Source organism: Asterias amurensis, chromosome 7 (genome assembly GCF_032118995.1).
Source record: "Asterias amurensis chromosome 7, ASM3211899v1".
NCBI lineage: Eukaryota > Metazoa > Echinodermata > Asteroidea > Forcipulatida > Asteriidae > Asterias > Asterias amurensis.
Window position 1 is genome coordinate 2,689,466 of NC_092654.1, and position 13,095 is coordinate 2,702,560.

General features: G+C 39.8%; 1 protein-coding gene across 1 annotated transcript in view; it reads left to right on the plus strand.

The window, feature by feature from the left end:
* Nucleotides 1-4,959, plus strand: part of LOC139939338 (two pore channel protein 2-like) — a 77,174-nt gene extending 72,215 nt beyond the window's left edge. Inside the window, exon 26 of the transcript XR_011786286.1 lies at nt 4,483-4,959. The gene's annotated coding sequence lies outside the window, so the exon portion shown is untranslated. The remainder of the gene's footprint in view (nt 1-4,482) is intronic.
* The last annotated feature ends 8,136 nt before the right edge of the window (nt 4,960-13,095 follow it).

A 13,095-nucleotide genomic window follows, 5' to 3' on the forward strand; every position in this document is an offset into this window, starting at 1 on the left:
AAACTGAAATTTCCCCAAACCTTCTCTTCTAGTTTGGCTCTAAATAAATTAGAGCATCAAGAATATTTTTTCCAGATCCAGATCCTAGTCAGGTGACAAATACCTCTTGAAGATCGGAAGTATACCAAACTATTCTGGTCTAGTCCAATTGCAGCCAATTTTTATGTTTGCCCAAATTTGAGAGGCGGAATCAATCTACCTTGGCCCAATTTCATAAAGCTGTTAAACAGAAAATTCTGCTTAGCAATATCTTGTCTAAGGAAGAAATTACCTCGGAACCAGTCGCAGCAATGGTAACTGTAATAGTGGTTCTGGGTGGTAACCTATTTTTGCTGAGCATAAGTATTTTTTGTGCTTAGCAAGGTTTCCTGCTTATAGGCTTTATGATATTTGGCTTAAGTAATGGGTATTTTTGCAAAGCTGCTGTTACACTCAGTTTTGTGAAATGCTTCATAGAATAAACCTTTTTCTCCAAAGCAACAGTATCTTTGCTTTAAAACAAATTACCGCAACAGTGACAACAGTCACTTGTTGACCTCATTGTGATTCTTACCCGGTACTTTGTCTGACCAAAAGTCACCATTTATTGCAAAATCTGAGGAAAAAATGAGCATTTGAGAGCCTGTTTATCATGCTTATTTATAGTCACTGTTTCCGAGCAGAAGGGGTGCGTAGAAGTTTACCAAGGGTAAAACCATTAGGCCTTCGCAGACACAAAAAATGCATAGTTCTATCTCCATGGTTTAAATATGTATGTGTATATACATGACTTGCACATTAAATTTAATCTTGCATGAGGCTCTTGACAACCCAAAAAATTGTCCACTACCACACCAATTTGTAAATTTATGGCTCAATTATCTTTAGGGTGTGTGTTTGAATGTTCTATTAGTTCTATTAGCTACCCCCTCCCCCAGCCCCTCATCCCCAGTCTTTCACCCCTCCCTAGTGTTTTGAAATTTGATATAAGAAATGAACAGTATAGGTCTATAACAAGCATTGTCTGGGTTTTTTGTAATGATTATATAGAAATCAATGGTCTCTAAGTTGTAAATGTATCAAGCCCGATTCATTGTTGCATTTTAAAACCCCCACTTGGGACGAGAAGGGGGAGGGGAGGGGGCAAGGGTTCTGAGTAGGGGGGGGGGCTGTTTGTTGAGTGTGTGGAAGATGTGGATGTTCTACACAATGATGCCTTCAACTAATGTACAACTAAAACCACCCAGAGTTCTTCCAAAATCAGTGTGATGAATTTGTACTTGAATTTGCTTGGATCTCCCTTGCGCTGTATTAGTTTATAAAGAGCAGGGGGACCAGGTATACCAATTCAAACATCTTGGTTTTGAGTTGCCATGTAATTGAGTATTATGATGGGTTGGGTTGGGTTCAGCTCTTGGCAAGAATAACTAAGGAGCTAAGGAATGAAGGTCATTGTTGGAGTGACTCTAAGCTTAACTTCATTTTCTTGTATAATCTTTACAGCTACTTGGACTACAAACACTCCAAGGACACATTCTGTAGGAAATATTTCCCCTTGGAACACACTTTGTGTAAATTCCAAACTTCTGAGTTACATAATGATCATCATATATCCACAAACCAGGATCAACTTGCGTGCAAGCCTTCAAATAAAAGCCTGTGATCTTATCCGCCGCCGCCTGGTGTGTTTTTAAGTCCCTACCCATCTGATATGTACACCAACACCTACGTGTTTAAAACCTATTCTATTCAAATCATGACACTGGAAAGTTTGCCGGAGTTCAGATGGCAATGTAACTATGGACCTTTGTCCGATATTGTCCAGGATGTAAACAATGGAGATCTTCCTCTGGTCAAATAATAATGGGGGTGTGAGTGGGATAAAAATCCCAGATTCTCATCCTTTGGTGTATTTAGGTTAAGAGTAACTAAGTCGGCCACGATAAGATGTCAGCATTTCCTGTGTGTGTGTGTGTTTGAATGCTACATATGAAGTGTGGACCTGAGAACAAAAGAGGTCCACATACTGTTGGCACGTAGACACTATGTGGACTTACACAAGTCCACACACACATATCCACAGAGTGGAGAGTGGGCTGCAGACAGAGCTTTATGTGTGTGTTACATAGTATAAAGCCCGGTTCAGACTTCCTGCGAATGCGAATGCGAAGCGAATTTGATGTGAATGTGACGTCACGACCCTCCTTTCGCAGCGATATTCGCAAGTGAGTAGAGCAGAGGGCAACTGCTGCGAATTATTCGTTGTGAATTTGTGTCGTCAACATTCGCTTCGCATTCGCATGAAGTATGAACCGGGCTTAAGTAAGTGTGTACCCGGAAAAAGAGGTCCAAAAAATGGAGGGGCTTGAAACACTATGTGGACTTCCTATTACACACATCCACACAGTGTTTTTCACTGTGTTGAAGAATGGGATAAGTGTACGAAAAAAAAGAATGTCCACAGAGTGACTGCAACACAGAGCTGTGTGTGACAGAAATAGTGAATTGTGTGTTTTACTTGCCCTTATAAAGATGAAAAGCCCAGCATTGTGATGGATTCAAAATTGGTATCTTATAGTGTTGTTTATTTAAAAACAAAACCACTTAGGCCTATATCAAAATCAGGGTCAAAATCATTTTAATGGTTCAGTGTACATAGATTCATGTTGAAAATGTGCTTAATAAAACACTTCAGGTCCTCAAAGATTGAAATGATCTCTTTTAGTTTTCGCGAGGGGTGTCAGCCCCGCTGTCATAATGTGACAATCAAAGCATCGTGTCACCTGACGGTCAGATCCTTTGTGACAACACCATTGGAATGTCCGAGCAGACCTAAATCATGAGTAGTTACTTGTCTACGCACTCATACAGTACCGTAGCGATCTGGCATCCATATGCCTTATTTGGAAACGTAAAGCTTTCATCTATATTTACCCCCAATCCAGGGGTAGGGAATCCCTTGTTTAGTGCTGATTCTTATTTGTACAACCCATGGAGATATGGTTTGTGTACATGCACTTTGTATTGAGAGTGCCTGTCTAACATTCCATGGGGGCATGTCTAGGGTTGATGGGGGTACCTGTTACACCTGTTTGTATGGGTATAGGGTTGAGGATAAGGGCATTGGGGTACTCCATAGTTGAGGGTGTTCAAGGTGCCCTTGGCCCAGGCAATCTAAGATGGGTGTTAAGATGGGGGGAGGCATATGTGTACAAATGGAGGAGGATGCTTTCAAAGTATCTGAATAAAGTTTATCTAAAGAGACTGCATGAGGAACATTCTACTCACTGTAAAGTGCATCTATGAATTATGGTGTCTTATAAAGTTTGCAGCTTGTCTGTGTCCTCCTTTTTGCTTGTCAAAGTCCAATTGCCTCAGATGTCCCTTCACCTCTGTGGACCCTGGTTTGAATCCAACCCCAGACTAAAACTTTGCATGTGGATTGGGTTTTCAGTCCCTACCTGATTGCGTGGTTTCCTCCAATATCTAAAACATACATTTTCTTCGACATCTTTGGTACACACGTATGTTCAGGCCTACGGGTCACAGTGCTAGGTCCTTTTGAGGGTTTCTTGGTTTCATTACCAGAAAGATATAATAATAATTTGCTTTTGTTTGAAGCAGTGTTGCCATTGGTAGAAAATGTCTAGGCCGAGAAAAATGCCAACTGTTATAGGTAATGAGGCGACAGGGTGTTATACAACAGGTATTAAATCAACACACAGGGAGCCCTAAAGAGCACACAGCAACAGTCCAGCTATAAATAGCCCCGGCTTCTGATTGGCTGAAAGTAACATCATGTGACCTCCACCTGTTGTAATGTGTGTGTATTGCTGGCTGATTGCATATAATGGCTCTGCGCTATCAGGGAGTCGTTAAAGTGGGGGGAGTGATTGTGGCGAATATATATATATAATAAAGGCACCGCCTCTTCTTTGATCTATAAACGCACCATGTTGTTGTGCTAGATTAAAACAGCGTCAACTTGTGTGTTCTATTTTGTTCACTTGTTGGTAGAAATAGTAAACAAAACAATAAATATTTTTGGGAGCTTGAACCAGATCTGATTAGACTACTTTAAAGGAATTTTATTGAAGGAAAATAGTTTGACACTGTAAATTTTAGACTTGTTTCTTTTCATTTAAGTTTTCTTTGCTTTTATTAACAGCAATTTGTGCGGAAAGGCGTATCATTTGTTGTTTTTGTTTAGAGAGAGATTTACTTTCAGTGAAAATGACATGAAAACAACTTTGTAAGCAAAGTTTGAAACCTGCTCAAATTTGTGTGTGTTTCTTTGTTTGTTGGTTTTTTTGTTTGTTTGTTTGTTTCTTTGTTTCTTTGTTTCTTTGTTTCTTTGTTTCTTTGTGTATGTATTATCCATTCATACATTCATAAACTTGTTGGTAAATCATAAATACATGTAATGATAATGAAACACAATCCATTGGCATCTGGATAAAGTTGCTTTTGCTGACTGGTCTTTTTTTCTGGATTTGTTTTCAGTCACTGAAGAAAATCAGAAGAAAATCAGAAGAACACCAGGCTTGCAAACTACAAGGATCATTTGCACTCAAAAAAAATCAAAGCCATGTGTTACCCTAGATTCATTCAAGGAAAATCGACAGGAAAAAAGTCAACTGTAAAACAAACTATGAAGAAGTACCTTAAATTTAACCATGGTTTTTATAATTTGCAATATTGACCGAGTGATTTCGCAAGACTTGTCAGGTGATGGTGCTGATTAAAAAGATAGCAGTGGGAACCGGGAGAGTGCTATCACAATGGCTTAACTAATTCTTTGCTTAGCAAAAACTTTGAGTGACACTTTTGCTGGTGACCTGTTTCTGCTAAGCAAGACTTGTCTGTGAAAGTATCAAATTTGTGCTGATAGGCTTTAAGAAATTTAGACCTGCTAGGAAAAACTATTTATGCCTTTTCCAAGACGTACTTTTGAAAACTTCCTATGCACGTTTTGATGGAAATGGGTTACGTCTTGATGGAAATCTTCAGTTTTGTTTGTTTTTCACATTAAAAAAGAAGTTGATTTTGCGTTTTGCTTTACAAGCAAGCCAACAATCAATACTATTAAATTTTGCATAATATGGCTGACCATGTAACCTGTTTTATACGGTAGCGATATGTGCCCCCCCCCCAAAAAAAAAAAAAAAAACTCCAAACTTTCTCCAGCATCCCCACCCCTCACAAATCCATGTCCTTCACCACCCACTTTGAGGTTTACAGTCAGTTCTCCTAACAATGCTATTACTAGCTAAGAAGTTTGTTTTGGTGTATTCCCGAGAAAAACAACACAGAATCCCCCCCCCCCCTTTCCCACACCGTTACTGCAATGACAAAAGATACTGTTGGGCGTGCCTATATAGCTCAGCTAACAGTCTTGTTTGTGTGGTTGTTAGAAATGTGAGTAACAAACATACGGTTACAAAAGCAACTTTATTTGGGACCTAGTGTGAGTAAATAGGTGGCACTTAAACTCACAAATTCCCCAACCAGTATTCCGTTGGGTGGTACGTTTAATATAATTAGTGGCTTTTGACATGGAAACCTTGCCCTATACACAGAGGCATGCACAGAGGTGTGTTTGAAAAATTCAGATTGAGAGACTGGGGTACCCATTTTGACCATCACCAAACACCATGTCATGTATAGGTCAGTTTCATCTTTAAAAGGGCAGGGCCTTTTTCATTTGGCAAAAGGGCACTTCCATTGAAAAATCATAAAGTCAATGGGAAACCTTTGAAGGGACACCAAGGCAAAGACCAGGGGCAGGCAGGCAGACCTGCATTTAATTCCAGGCCCGCTGTCAGCCATCTTGGTTTTTGTCCTATTCAAATAGGGGAAAATAGCCCGGTCACCTTTGGTTATAAAGAGAATGGTATTGGCATGGGAAACATTGCAGTCATCTGTCATTTTTGTATATCCCAAATCATGCTTAGCAGCAAAATATTGGCATGTTTACAAAGTCATTCAGATTTTCCCTCGCTTTGCTGGAAGTATGGATATCATGATCCAATATGAATATAAAATGGCTGTATATTTTCAAGGTCCATCATTGACTTAACAAAATTTAGTTGTTGGTTTAAACAAAATCCCTCAACATTCTGACTATACTTTCGTTTCTAATGTATGTGGACTTCCTGAAAACTCGTGGGTCTTAATATTTTCAGAGCACGGGCTCCTCACAGCTGTTTCTCTATAAGCACACAAAATTATGCAGTCACAGATCGGAAGTGATTACAACTGTCATGTCAACACAAGATAAGGGTGCTGGTAATACGGGGTTAGGCCTCAAAAGTCAAAGAATTCTCATGGGTACAAAGTCCCTCTCAGGACCCACCGTGTTTTCAGTCGCTTGCCGATGAACTAACCGGCCAAGTGCCGCGTCGCTTCTATGGCGCCCGTGAAGTTGAAATTTGTTATCTCAGAGGGCTTTTTCAAACTTCTAGTTTCCCAGCATGGAATGTCTTTGATGCGTGTCATTTACCTGTTGTCAATTGCTTTGTAAAGACATGTCTATACAGGCTTTCATGAAATTCAGGATTGTTTCTCAAATAAGTTATAGAGAATCGGCGATCTTTTCCCTGATCTTCGGACTTTTTTGTGTGCACTTTTACCTTCTTTGCTGCTCAGGGAAACCCAAAAATGGTCATCGATTAAGAAATGTTAGTTTTACTCTGAGCATTAATATGTTTCGCCTATAACATGAAATCGTTGAAACCTAAATTTCAATTCTTTATGATTTTTGCAATCTTTTGCAATTTTTGCAACTGTTTAGTAATAATACAAGAAACAGAAGTTCTGAAAATATGGTTTTGATTGCCCCTATTAATAATAAAACAAATATGAGAAACCTGAACTGTAAACCGCTTGTGACTGACCCAGAAATACAAATATCAAAAGGTTATGGAATGAGAATGTTATATCAGTGAAGATGATGAACCCCTGTGATAAAATATTGTTTTTGACAGCTAGCAATCAAAGAAAGGGTACTCTTTGCTAAGTGAGAGGGGTCGATTTAGTTGCCTCGGATATTTTTTGGTTTGGGGGAATCCAGTTTAATATTTGCTCACTCTGGTCTAAAAGAGGGTCTACCTTTCCTGAGGGAACGATAATCTCAGATAAGGTATCAAAGAATTACCAGAGAAAAAAAAATATATATGAACCATTGTTAAGTTCTTCTTTGATGCAATAATTTACCCCATGTGTTGTGTAGTAACACTGACTGATAATAATTGTCTTCTTCTGAAGACAATCAAAGCAAACTGATCGAAACGTTGATTGTTACACCACAAGTTCTGTGCTAGAAGTTATATTATTATTCCGTGGTTTTACTGAAAAACAAACAGTTGGCGTCCAATCCAGTGTTTCAAATCCTCTTTTTCTTCAAAGGTTTCTTTTCCCAGAGAAACTTCGTTCCTAACCAAGGTATTTTACAAGGGGCTTCCACAAGGGTTCAGAGAAAAAGTATATTGGCAGACCAAAGAACACTGCTTATATAGGAATCATGAAGGATCTCAATCTACTTCGTGGGTGGCAATATTGTAACCGTAACCATTCTGAATTCATTTTTGTCCCCAATCCCATTTTAACAACATTTGAAGACTATTTCCCAACATCTGGGTTTGTGGACTTCCGTTTCCGAATCTGAGACCTTTTTTAACCTTGGAAGGGTGTGGATTATTCTGATACCAGACGGTGTCGAACGGTCGCTTCTCTGCCCACTACATTGCTTCCTAAAACTTCGCTCTGAAAAGACCTTTTTTGTCAGTGTCATAAATGCTGTTTGAAGAACTAACCTAACTATCAAACCTGGGAATTTTGTTGCCTGCACAAGGAAAAGAATAAGCTTGGAACACCACAATCCGAGAATTCTAAGAATCAATTTTTAGGGCGTAAAAACCTGTATGATGTCGTTTTTGCATATATATGTCTTTTCTAAATTAATCCCATCTCACCGTGGTACCGATAAATGGTTCCCATTTTTATTTCAGGTCCAGTGTCATAGAACTGCTAATTATGCAGAAAACTTGCTAAACAATTTGAGCAGAAATTAGCAAGATACCAGACACAACCTGTACACAATGTCATGGTAGTTTGGCTGGTAACCTTATTATGGGGTTAACCATAATCGTGTTGTGCTTGGCTACTTTATGTGCTTAAGCAGCTCCATTAAATTGGGCCCTGCACTTTGACTGTCCCCTTGTCGCTGCCAATATTTTTTTATATAAGCCTAACAGTCTAAAGTTTTATTTGTACATCAACGCCAGACACCCGGAAATTGTTTGTCACCCGCAGATACAAAATTGTTTTATCCGTAGAATCCTTTAAAAAGAACCCTGATTTTGTGGTCTGCAACGACTGATAAATGGCACCAACGTTTTTATAAGAATTATGATCCGCATGATTGGTCGTTTCCTCATCCCGAAATAGTCACAGCATCCGTAAACGGAGATTTATACTTTTGGGTATATTTTTATTGGAATTCTTTTAGAACTAAAGGCACTGGACACCTTTTGTCCACTTTGTGTATCCCAACATTTATGCCTAAAAAAAGGTTTAGCAAAATAGTCTGTGAAAAATTTGACATCGAGGTTGCAAGAGAATAATGAAAGAAAACAAACATGTTGCACACATTGTGTTCTTTCAATGCCTAATTAAGAGTCTTCAGGTCCGAAGTATTTTAATACTTAGTGAGAAGTTACCTCTTTCTCAAAAACTTCGTTACTTTACTTCATTCAGAAGAGCTGTTTCTCACAATGTTTCATTCATACTAGCAACAAATCTCCATTGCTCTCAACCAAGTAAGTAATGCCATGGAGTTATGGTTATGCTAACATGAGTAGTTACCAAGAGTGTCCAGAGCCTTTAAATTTGGCACATTTCTTTACATTTTTTTTAAATCTTATTTTGCACGGACTTAATGAGTTCTTTTGTTCGTCAACTATTTCCGGAAGTTATAAGAACAATGGGCGCGTGCGTGTTCGCTGTCTATCTTGACTGAAACATTTAATGAATAAGGGCTTTTTCTTCACTGACCATTTTGTCGCTTGTTCTAGCGGCGAAACTAGGGTAGTTACCAGGGGTCACAGGGGGTGCGCCATACTGGTCAATTAAAGTTGTTGTTTCCGTAGTGCATTTTCTTAAATAATCCTCTTATTGTTAATGCTGTCTACCATTTTTATTCAATGTAGGCCAACATGGAAATTGCGTGTATTTTTGTATATAAAAAAAATGTAATTGTGAAAAACGTTGATTTGACACAATACCTTATAAAACATTATGTATTTTGTATCTCTATAGTCAAAATGTCAAATGGGTGCACCCGGGGGCACGGACATCGCGCCGGGGTTAGTTACGGGGTTAGTTACGTCACTGGTTGGTACACTGTAACGACAACTCCTTTTGGTTTACATGCTCCGACGGGGAGCAAGTTGGCACGTCCCCAAATCCATAACCCTCCCCCGATCCCACCACCACTATCCCTCCCAGGACGCCCAAATTATGGTTTCCATATCGGTATCGAGCACTTGTCACCAACCTGACCATGGAGGTATTCCTCCATGATCTGACCATGGTCTGACTTGCTCTGTGGTCTGGTCTGTTTGACACTGACCATGCACTGACCATACTCTATGCACTGACTGAGTTCAGACTACCCCCATGCACACACATAGATCTGCAGTGTGTTTGCTCCAAGCATGGAGGAAGAATAGAAGCCATTGCAACACAACCTCCTTCCCGACTTTGTTCATACGTAGTAATGATATAAAAAATACACAAGTTTTTCCTGTTGACCCCAAAGATCGATCATCACTCTCAAAAAAATGATGAAAAACTAATCACCCCAAAATTACTTTAATATTTAAGGACTTATTTTTCAACTGACGTCATAGCATTGCCCCGAGAGCTTTTGAATCCAGGGACTTACCACGTGGTCAAACCCGGATGCAATATCTTGCAGGTGGCAAACCACTTCGCTTGAATTAAGTCAGAACCTTGAATTTTAGTTGGTATAAAGATATCGTGTAAGGACAGAAGTTTTCTCGGCTCAAAACTAATTTGAGAAAGCACATGATATCTATCAGTGACAATTACAGCACCAATAAAAACCACTCGATGTGTATTGAAGAGTATAAGTTTATCATAACTAGTACATCCTCACAGATTAAATTACTTTATCAATTTCTTTCATTTTGATATTGCTTGGTATCCAAGTTGTAATTGGTGCGATGTTGTGGTTTAAACTGATCGCGTATGGGTCATTCTGCCATGGTTTGATCATGGGGGCTTTCTAATTCAGGGTTGTCCGTAAGTAGCGCTGAAGCCCCATGCCCTGTTCATATCTTCCTGCAAAGCGAATTTTGACGTCACAGCCCTTTTTGCGCTGCGAATGTTTCGCAAGGGTTGAATACTTACATGCGGCCGCACCTTGGTTGTCATTTTTACTTTTAGTCGACGTACTTTTTTGGCAAACACTCAGAACGATAACATTCCCGCCACATTGGAAACATGTCCCTGCATGTTGTACGTGAACATTCTCAGTCGTGTGTGGCGCAACAGTCAGACTATAAAAAGATGCCCCAAGATGACCCAGCATTCAACTTGTCTCACTGTGTTCTTTATTATATATTTTTATGATAGATAATGGGCCATGGATACGTCCCGAAGAGACACAATTATCAAAGGAATGGAACGTCTTTGAACTTTGTCCAGTGCAAATAATGTTTTATAGTCATTTCGTGTTGTTTTCGGATAATGTTCGTGGACTTCATCACGTGTGTTGAATCCTTTATAATGTACTTGGATGGAGACCCACTTTGTTTCATGCAATTCGTGAATTGCATTGTTCGGTTGGAAGTTGTTCAGGTTTTCTGGTGACTGTTCTTTTGCCGACACCCATGTTCCGACAACCATGTTCCGAAAACTCCCAGTGATTTTGTTGCTATATTAAACTGTTAGGATTCTGAAAATTGTCTGAACATAGGGGTGGATCCGAAGTGTTTAGATGACGGTGGGTCGAGAGAAGACAAAATGTAATACTATTAAACCGAAACTGACTTTCTTCTAGCCTTGCTCAAGGCAGTCGCATTATTCGCTCCGAAAAGACATACACACTGTCAGATCGTACGAATACTGTTCACACAAGTCATCGCACTCGTACCACTAACCGCATGCGGAGGCCCCTCCGCATGCGGATAGTGTACGGGGGCACCGTGTCGTGCGATGTATACGCAGAGTGAATACGGGTGGGTTTTATACAACGGCGGTCTTTTTTCGGAGTGAATAATTCGACTGCCTTGAGCAAGGCTAACTTTCTTCAAACCAGAACTTCGGTTTGGGAGGGCGTTGGGCCAATTAGAGTGTGGCCCCATCCGGCTATGCCACTGCTAAAGATAGCTAAAAAATGTTTTCAATATAAGTACTTCGGGAAATCCATTCAGACTTCCCCTATAGCGTCCAGCCAACTTCAGATTCAATCCTTGGTTGTAACATGGTGGAAAATACCTTCCCAAATGGTTGTATCGTGATTAAATAATACACCAGCGAGGCACAATCAACTTTGTTCTGTTTTTCCGCAGCGCCGATCTTCCGTAATTTTCCACTTTCAAAACCTCCCAAGGGCAAAAGGTGTCACAATATTGGAGTGACTTTTATCAAAATATTTTATAAATAGCACCAATGGACACCTATAGAGCTTAAGGAATTTGAGTTGAATATTGCCGAAATGGATTAGTCCATTGTTAGTGAGTAGCAACTTTTTTCTTCACGTTCAAAATGGATAACTTGCTTCCGCCATATTGGTCGTGTTCCCTGTATGCATGTAGCATTGACCACTGCTCGTGTTCACTGCACAAACAAGGAACAAGACTATTTTCTTCTAGCCTCGGTTAATGGTACCTTTTGGAGACAAATTGAGATCACCAAACCATGAAGGTCCACTGACCTTTAAAATAAGTTCTCTTTAAGAATTACCATTATGTGCATTTTGTTTTATTGTTCATTTCTTCTTAGACTGAATATAAGATTTCAGATTTGATACATTAGGGATCGTTTAACTATCGGTGACCCCAGTGGCTGTAAAAGAGTAGGCCTACCAGTATTATCATAGAGCAAGGACCAGATGATATTTTTGACCCCGTTTTAAGCTCAGGGTTGACCATGAAAGGCAAGCCTATAGCCTTTATGGGCTGACAGACGTGTTACTTCGGCCGTGGCATTGACCTCACGGATCTGACACCTACGGCCGGGTTTATGGACCACCAAGCCCGGTGAACAACTTCTGAAGCTTGCCGATTACAAACTGACGACTGCAACCTGTTGTTTGGTGTTCCTTTCAATATTGGTTGGCCACATGCAACATTGAATGAAGATCACGCCGCTTCATTATCATAATGCTCCAATGTGACAATTAAAAGTGTTAATGATTATGTCATCATGATACATGTTTATTCGTGTGTATTTGGGATGTTTAAATTCGGATCTGTTTAACACCACTACTCAGAAACCATAATTCCCTCAGAAACTTCAAATAGTCGCCGAAGGTGTCAACGACAGCATGTAAACAATACCCGCGAAAGGAATGAGGGGAGGTGGTTCATTTCGGATGTGAACACAGTGTGAAGGTGGCTAAATACACTCCGGGCAAACAGTGGACAGCTAACCGCAATTTATCTAGTGGGAAACTCGCCTATTTATATCTCGTTTTACACAAAATATATAGCGACTTGAAAGGACTGAATTTCAAGAATTATCATTACTTTCATGTTTTATGGAACAACAAGTAAAAGAACAAGTAAGAATTTGATTTCGTTCTCCATACTATGTAGATTGTGCTATGTACAAGCAAACAATGTTTCAGTGTTCACTCGTGCCAGATTATCTTTTAATTGGCACAAGTGCGCAGAAACGAGCTTTATGAGAAATGGAAACTGAAGTTTTCATTGACAAGAAGGGCCCCTTTGGTACACCCCTTGTGCAGGAATGCGTCGTTTTTAGAGGGCAATGGCAGCAAGACATTTTCTCCAGTAAGGGCACTCAATGAGAAAATTGTAATTTTTCTACTGGGGCACGCAAGGGCAAAGGCAACACGATTAGGGG